Below are 8,852 nucleotides of genomic sequence, written 5' to 3' on the forward strand. Positions count from 1 at the left end.
ACGCTTGCTCAGGCCTGCGAGGCCCACCTGCGTCCAGTCGCCATGCCACTTCTGGGAAGGCAGCAAGCAGATGGGCCTCTTTTCCCAGCAGGCTCCCCAGGCCACCACTTAGCTTCGGAGACTCCGGAGCAGGAATGAGGGCATCGCTACAAGGCTCTGAGCCTGCGGGAGTGGAATGAAAGCCTCTGTGGACCCCAGGAGGCCGAGGCAGCGGAGAGGCCCGGGGGGTGCTGGCGTGCTGGGCCGTCCAGGGCCCAGACCCCACCGCCACGCCGACAAGCAGCTGGAACCAGAGGCAGATGGGGCTGGAGAGGGGCGGACGTGGGTCTCGTGCTCCCCGTGGGAAGCCTCGGTGTCTGAGGACCCGTGACTCGGGCCCTGAGGCTGTGCCCTGGTCACTGCTGTGGGACACCTTTGTGACTCTCCCTTCCTGGAGTTTCTTTAGGGGCCCCGCAATTTCAGTGCTTCAGCAAATGCTGTGCTGGGGTGTGCCAGTCCGCGGGTGTAGACGTTGCTGATGGCTGAGCTCGGCCTCTGCTCATCTCACCCGCCCCCCTCCCTTGGCCACTTCAGGCGGCATTCGTCATGACAGAACCGATCTAGGGGACAGGAGCTGAGGCACAGTTGAACCCAAGGTCCCCGGGGTAAGCGAGGGAGCCCCAAGGCACCTCTGAAGCGGGAGGGACACGGCCACGGGGCCATTTTCCAGGCCGGTCCAGCCTTCTGCAGTTCTGTTGACTCCACGAGTGTCAGCACCAGCCTGGCTCAGCCGCTCTCCCGCCCCTGCTCCAGCGGATGGGACGCAGGTGAAGCGGCTGCCACACAGAGCAGGAAAGGCCTGGAGGACCGTCCTACCTGCCATCAGTCCCCTCAGCCCTCGCATCCTCAGCTGGGATCTCAGTCCCTGTCCCAGGGCCCGGCCGGCAGCAGCAGCAGAGGCCTGGCCAACCCCGCCTCCACTCGTACCTGGTGACCGTGTACTTCCTGCCACAGGCGCACCGCAGGAAGGAGGCCCTGCGTTTGGGGCTTCCGTATCCTGTATCCTGTCAGAGCCTGGGTGGCTGGGTGGCCAGGCCTGTCAAGGGCAGGGTGGGGCAGGTCCCCAGCAAAGGCCCTGTGGCCACGGACTGGGGAGGTTTTTGCCTGCCCTGGGGCTGGAAGTTCCTGCTTCAGGAAAGCTAAGTGTGTCACCAGGAAAACAGTTCCCTGGCCCTGGGAGGGGCGGGGGGCTGGCGGATCCGTCCCTCTGAGGGTGGAGGTGAGCCTCGATGTGCCTGTCAGCCTGTGGCGCTCCTTCCCCAGTGACTCAGCAAACCAGAGTGGCGGCCCAAGCGTCTGGGGTGCCGGGGAGGTCTGGCCCCAGCTGACGGCTCCGGTGGAGCGGGGACGATACATGACAAGATTTATTCAGCTCCAGGCTTAGCGAGTGACCCTCGATCTCCCACCCAAATTAACCCACGCACAGTGAGACAGAGAGCCCGGCTCTGCGGGGGGAGCTCGTCAGGGGTCATTTCCAGGCCTCCTCCCTGCGGCGTGTTTCCAGGGGCCTGGAGTGGGTCTGGGTTCCCCGGGGGGGGGGGGTTCAGCGAGCAGGAGCAGCTGCTGGCATCTCCGGGGGGTGGCAGGTGAGGCGGTCAGGGAGGCCCCAGGGAGCCTCTTGGTCGTCAGCACAGACGGAACTTGCACAGAATAACGTTTCCCTATTCTGAGTCTCTGGAACGTTCCTCCCCTGCCCCCACCCCCCCATGGAGACTGTGCAGGCAGCACCCCGACTTCCTCCCTGAGGCCTCAGGGATGCGAATGGAAACTGTGCAATACTAGGCAGTCAGCTGAACCCTGGCCCCCAGGCCCAAGCCCCATGCCTGCGGGTTCCTGCACCCACTGCCGGCCTCCTCCAACACCTGTGCCTGCTCCTCTGCGCCCACCCCATCGCCCCCACCCACACTGCTGGGGCGGGTCCCTCCCTGCCACCCTGGCCCTGGCTTGGTCCTGCCTCCCTGACTGCTCAGGTGGGCACCCCCCAGGGACGTGGCTCTGCACCTCGGCTTCCAGCTTCCCCAGAGCGATGGCTCTTGCTTATGAACTCAGCCCCTTCCTGGCCACAGAAGGGGGCCTGCAGCCCTGCCTGTGTGCGGCCCGCGTGCACGGTGGGCTGCTTGGGAGAAACATCCGGGAAGGGAGCCAAGGGACCCCTTGCTGAAAATGGGGAAATGCGCAGGTAGGTCCTAACTTCCTTTGGGTCCTGGGCTTCTCCCCGTCTGCCTTGCTGTACCGGTCCCACAACCAAAACACCCTCCTCCCCTCTTCTCTGCTTCCAGCCTCCCCACTGTCCTGGGATCAGCCCTGCCTCGGTTTCCCTCTGCCTAGCTGTGAGCGGTGGCACAGAGTGTGGCTGCGTTGGCAGGTGCACCAGCCCACCTGGATAGCCGCACTTGAGCCCATAATTATGACGAAGAACACCACCATCCCTCCCGGATAATCCTGTAAAGCCTGGATGAACAGTGCCTTTCTCCCGGGGCTCCAGCCGGCACAGAGCCGGCTCATAAAGGCGCCCCAGGTCTCCAGGACTGTCGAGGAGCCCTTTTGAAAACTACCTCTTAGCACAGACGTAATTTAGCAGAGAGCTTGACCACGGGGCAGCCATTTTATCAGCAGGATCTGCAAATGACTTTGGGCTCCTCAGAAGGCAGGTGCTGAGTAAATTCCAGGCATTATGGGTGATTAAGAGAACAATTCCACTCTGGAAAGACTAGGTCTGAACTTCGGGACAGGACAAGGAGGGAGGCCGGGATGGCGGAGGCAGGCGGCCACAGGAGGGGTCTTCCTTTAAGTCCCGCAGAGGTACATGTCCTACGTAGGCTGGGAGAAACCCAGCCGAGGTCCTCACATCAGTAACTCCTGCTCCCTGTTTGCCTGGGCCAGGCATTCAAGTGGAATCTCAAGCTTCCGCTACTCCAGGACCGAAGGAGCCGGATGCTGTGTCTCGGGGCGGGGGGTGGTCCTGACCCTGAGTCACGGTTGCGTGAAGCGGTCCGGGGATCACTGGGGCATTTGAGCTGTGCACACGTGGACGGTTCTGCTTCCTGACATTTTCTTCCCGTTAACAAACGGACTCCCGTGTTTTTAATTTGCTTCCCCTTGATGACATTCGTGGAGCACATTTTCATACGCTCGCTGGCTGTGTGGATATCTTCTTTTGGGAAGCACCTGATCAGCCGGGCTGTCTATTTTTAAAGACTGATCTGTAGTTTTTTAATATATTTGGGTAGACACATTGGAGTTTTCGGTTGGGTAACTGTATCATAAATCTCTTCTTCTGCCCTGTGGCCTCCCTTTTCACAACCCTGATTATGTCTTTTAAATGAACAAAAGCTCTTGATCTCAACAGAGTACAACGGATTGTTTCTTTATAGGTCCTGTTGAAAAATCTTTGCTGAGCCCATGTCATGAATACATTCTTCAGTTACCTTCTGGAAGCTGTATCGTTTTAGACATAGACCAATAATCCACGAGATGCCACCACAAACCACCAAAATGTCTGAAATTAAAGACCGCCAACACCAAGGGTTGAATTTAGGAGACAAATGTAAGTGAGCAACGTAACGGTTCGGAAATAAACTGTTTACGTAGTCCAGCAAATATGAATTACACTCTTATAAAGGGATTTCACGGCACACCTCTTTCAATAAATTCAAATCTAAGACTTGAGAATTCAAAGATCCAGAGTTCTGACATTTAGGGAGAGGTAGTTAGAAGGATATCAGCAAATGGTGAGAGTTCAGATGACTTTTAGTTTGTACCTTTTTTTGTCTGAGCTGATCTGCAGTAGGTCCCTGTGGGTATGTCTTAATACATGGGGGCCAGGGCGGGGCTCTGGGGAGCCACATGAGTCTCACTATAAAGGCACCTCCTGGGGGCGCCTGGGTGGCGCAGTCGGTTAAGCGTCCGACTTCAGCCAGGTCACGATCTCGCGGCCCGTGAGTTCGAGCCCCGCGTCGGGCTCTGGGCTGATGGCTCGGAGCCTGGAGCCTGTTTCCGATTCTGTGTCTCCCTCTCTCTCTGCCCCTCCCCCGTTCACGCTCTGTCTCTCTCTGTCCCCAAAATAAATAAACGTTGAAAAAAAAAATTAAAAAAAAAAAAAAAAAAAGTAAAGGCACCTCCTGGAAAGGAGCAGCACAGGACAGACTGGAGCCCAAACTTTGAAAATTAAAGACGCAGGGCACCTGGGTGGCTCAGTCGGTTAAGCATCCGGCTTTGGCTCAGGTCACGATCTCAAGATTTGCGGGTTCGAGCCCCGCGTCAGGCTCTGTGCTGACAGCTCGGAGCCTGGAACCTGCTTCCGATTCTGTCTCCCTCTCTGCCTTTCCCCGCTCACGCGGTCTCTCAAAAATAGACATTACAAAACAATTTAAAGACGTGTAGGACACCTCAGAAGGCAGAGGGAGTGTTAAGACATTGACCTTGCTCTATCCTCCTGGGTCTAGGGCTATGAGCTTGTTCAAAAGCTATCAGTCTGTTTCTGACTGTTCAAATGTTAAGCATACATTTTGTGCACTGAGTGTGCAATATGTTTTAAAAAAGAAAAAAAATCAAAGAAGCTCCCCGCTGAGACAGAGTTCACTCAGGAGCCCTGAATTCTGCCAGCGTGAGCCCGGTCGAGCTGTGAGTTCTCAGCTGCTGACCTGCCCAATTAGGTTTCACAGTGCCAGCTCCTCGGGTCCTGGCTGTCTGGGTACGACTGGGTGAATCTCTGGATTTCTGTGGATCTGAATCTACCTGCCACAAATGCCAACTTTTGGGCCCAGAATCTCAATGAATTGGGATGCTTGGGGTCTGGGCCCAGGAATCTGCACAAATTTCCTAACATTTTCCTTGTATTTATACCTTCTATATCTTAAATTATGTCGTAAGGTCCTCCAAGTTCTTTGCATCTCAATATCCAAGGACATCACGGCACATTTGACTTTCTACCTTGTCTCTGGGGGGGGGGGCGGGGGACGGAGGATGGAAGCAGGGAGTAAGTTTGTTTCTTTGCCATCTTCTGACACGAGCATACACTGACGTCACAGTGAGGACGAAAACGTGTTAGCACTGGGCTGGGGCTTTTCTGCTCCCGGTCTCCTAGGAGAGGGGCCACACCTGGAGCCCTTGCCTCACCTTCCCTTCTGGTCTGTGTCTTGGGCAGACACGTCAACACCCGTGCCCTGGTTCCCCCTGCAAAACGCAGACGAGGCCCTGAGACATCATAGCGGGGTTGGGAAGGTAAACGTGAGGAAAGGGTTCGATATAAGCTGCTGTTGTCTTTCGAGAAGGCTGCTTTCACTTACTTATTCATTCGACAAACGTGCCCTGGATGTCTACTGAGTAAGCGCTCTGTTCTTTCTCGGTCCGGCCTGGAACCGCGACAACATTAGCAGTGAAGAACCTTCCTCAGCGCAGCCCTAGCGTGTCCCGCTAAGTGCCAGCACATGGGGTCTTCACGACGTTCCCGCAAACAGGCGTCACCGCCCCACGTTTGACAGGACACGAGACACACCTTGCACGCAGCCGCAGAGCAAAGGCGGCAGAGCTGGGGTTCACACCTGGCACGCTGGGCCACTCACTGCCACACAGCCCCTCCCGCCGGCTGGCGCCAGACCCTGCTGCCTCGTGCGGTCACCTAAGGCGGGGTGAGGCACGGCGGGAGGCAACAGGAAGATTCTCCCTTGTGAGAAAATCGACTCTGAGACGGTCGACTCTTCTCTAGTAACGAGGCAGATGCAGAGCAGGGACCTGGACGGTACCGAATCCTGTCCACCTCGGGCTTCACTTAATCCTCAGTGCCCGAGGAGCATCCAGGGCCCTCGGCGAACTGGCCAGCGTCCTGCCTTGGGACAGGCTCCCCGGCCACTGGGGACTGTGCCAGGCCAGGAGCCTTGCCCACGCAACTTCACGATGATTCTGAAATGCAATTATTTACAGGTTTGTAATTGGTATCTGGAACGTTTGTTCAGACAGCCCTAAATATAGTATGTTACTCTCTCTGCTTTGCGAGGCAACACAAGTTCGAGCCAAAGGTTCCCTCCAGTCAAATTCAAGCGGATGCTTCGCTGGCACCAGACGCACTGCTTTCGAAGCAAAAGACCAAGAACACAATTCTTGGCAGCTCTAGAGCTGGACTCGGTCTCATCATCTAAAGAAAAACCTTCAGGTCCCTGCAAGGAAACAGCCACCCCAACAAGTTAATCCTTAAGGAACAAAAGGACCCTCAGAAGAAAAGCAATTTATTCTAAGACACGGAAAGCTGATCAGATTTTGCATCCCATTCGAAGGTATCTTCGACATTTTTAAGGAGACACAAGTCAAGATTATGGGGATAAAAATATTCAAGTTATCCCCTGGACTCTAAAGCATATGCAAATGAAGTCGGAGCGCTCTAACTGCCCACCTGAGAGTTGCCGAGGGGACACAAACCATCATTTGCTGCCAGGCCTTGTCGGTATTGAAGGGAAAAAAATCCCACGTTTAAGAGGCACCGAGTTGATGGAAAGCCTCAAGAAATGTCAACTAGTCAAACGGAAGTCTATCTTTAGACTGCGCTCTCTTCGCTAACGTGGCTAAAAATGCCCGCAGGGTACAAAGATTGATTCCCCTGGCTCTTCTTCTAGCGTCTGCCTACCATGATGTCATAAAGTAGCTACTGTGTCAAGATACGTACAATACCAAAGAGGGGCAGTTACGGAAGCATTTTTCTTTCGTAGCTGAGAATCATCATATGCAGAAACAACAGGTTTTCAAGTATATCAGAAAGATAAGCTGTACAACCAAAGCTAATTACACAAGGACTTTTTACACCAAGGAGGCTTAAAAACACCAGATTCCCGGAAAACAGACCTGAAGATTTAAATTGCGGGGCCCCCGGGGCGGCTCAGTTGGTTGGTTCAGCGGCCGACTTCGGCTCAGGTCGTGATCTCGCGATTCATGAGTTCGAGCCCCGCGTCAGGCTCTGTGCTGACAGCTCAGAGCCTGGAGCCTGCTTCGGATTCTCTGTCTTCCTCCCTCTCTGTCCCTCCCCGGCTTGTGTTCTGTCTCTCTCAGAAATAAACATAAAAAATTTAAACTGCTCAAGATTTCTAAGTTGTTTTGCATTCTAAATCACCCTAACTCAATTAGAACTGGCAAGACTGATTTTCTTCTAGCAAGCACAGCGCTTTTGTTATTTGTGAAGTTCCTGCTGACTTTTCCACGTTCGGTGTCCCCAGTTCTTCAGGCGACCATGGTTAGAAATGGAAATGACATTTTATCCATTAATAACTTATCCTGCCGTTTCGTACTGGATGGGTGCTATGGTAGAGACCACAACATCCACCAGGGTGATTCTGAGCACACGGCTGGGTCTGAGGGGACATCTCTACACAACCACACCCCGCCCCCTGCCTGCCCTCAGATCCCTTCAGATTTAAGATTTTGATGGACAGAGTTTCTCAGTACACGAATATGCTTTGTGTCATTCCTTAAAGCCTTTTCTACAAAAAGGCAAAGGAAGAATACAAATGTGTGGCTACCGGGGAAGCTTCTCACTTTTATCCTGGGGAGGAAACAATCTGGTTCTTAGCGCCAGGGAGACCACAGGCCCGGGGACCTCACCACAAGGCTGGGTGGCGAGGCGGGGGGAGCCCGGCACAGGCTTCTGCTGTTTTTACAAGGATGTAGGAGGTGTGTGCACTTGGGAAATGTGTTTTTGTTCTTCTAAACCTACATTCCTCCTTTTGGAATATTTAACACGCTTTCTTCTGAAAACCTAAGCCTGACTCAGCCACAGAGCGGGAACCTGGTTCCAGGCTGAAATCCGGACGGGAAGGAGGCATGGCTTTCCTGGGAAGCTGGTGGGAAAAATGAGCACAAGAATCCCACAGAGAGGTGAACACAAGGTACAAGAGTCGGTCTTTAAAATGCCTCCCGAGTTACAGCCCTGGCCACACCTTCATTCCACCCAGCTCTGCCAGCTGCCCCTTGGCCTTGGGCCGCTGTAGCACGTGCTGGTTTTAATCCCAGGAAAAGAGCTTTCTTTGGTGGTAAATGCTCCCTTTCTGAAACAAACACAGACCCACTCGGAACGCGACGGCTCCCCGCTCTCCGACCCGTCACCCCTCTGTCCGCGCCCTCACGTGAAGGAACGCCAGCTTCAGAAGCTAAGGGGGAGGGGTGTCTGAAGAAAGGGCGGAGAAAAGGACTCCTGCAGGAGAGACAAATGCCGCGGTACCATAGAGCCCCCTCGTCCTCTCCTCGGATTGCATTACAGAGCTTGACCACCTGTTCCAACCACAGAGCTCGCAGAGCTCTGTGAAGCGTGGGGAGTCTAAATTCGGTGTTGCTTTTGTTGCTTCAAATACAAAAGAAACAATTACAGAACAGATAAGAACCATTTGGATCATCATGCGAGTGAGTTAGGAGTTGGGATTGATTTCCGCCTTTCAAAGGTCATCTTAATACGGTTCCCTTTTCCCCTTTTCCCCTTTTCGGTCCCACAGGTTCACGAGCTTTCTGGTTGACTGAGAAGCATCACAACCATGCTCCCACGCGAATTCCTACTATCAGCAGTGGCTGTTTTCGCCCTTCACGATGAAGGTTTCTCAGGCGACAGTGGCATCGTTCCCACTGTGTGGTCGCGGCAGCGACGTGCGCCCGACGGGTGTGGGGCCGTGCGGTTCAGGGCTGCAGGCTCCCCACCGCGGACACCAGCCCGCCATGCACCCGATCCCGGGACCGGACACGAACCCAAACGGGACGAAAAGTCACAAACACTCAAGTACCAGATCTGGGCTTTTTCTGTTAAAGGTGGTTCGCAAGACTTAAGAAGTATTCTCTCCAGA

At 54.6% G+C, this 8,852-nt stretch overlaps 1 long non-coding RNA gene across 1 annotated transcript; it reads left to right on the top strand.

The window, feature by feature from the left end:
- Positions 1-1,006: 1,006 nt before the first annotated feature.
- LOC124511553 (uncharacterized) lies at positions 1,007-6,950 on the top strand. Its single transcript, XR_006961929.1, has 3 exons — positions 1,007-2,218; positions 3,414-3,586; positions 5,415-6,950. It is a non-coding gene; the product is annotated as an uncharacterized LOC124511553 (long non-coding RNA).
- Positions 6,951-8,852: the final 1,902 nt, after the last annotated feature.

This window comes from Lynx rufus, unplaced genomic scaffold, assembly GCF_022079265.1.
Source record: "Lynx rufus isolate CCGP_SWC_20201006 ecotype Redwood Valley unplaced genomic scaffold, mLynRuf1.p SCAF_16, whole genome shotgun sequence".
NCBI classification, from domain to species: Eukaryota; Metazoa; Chordata; class Mammalia; order Carnivora; family Felidae; genus Lynx; species Lynx rufus.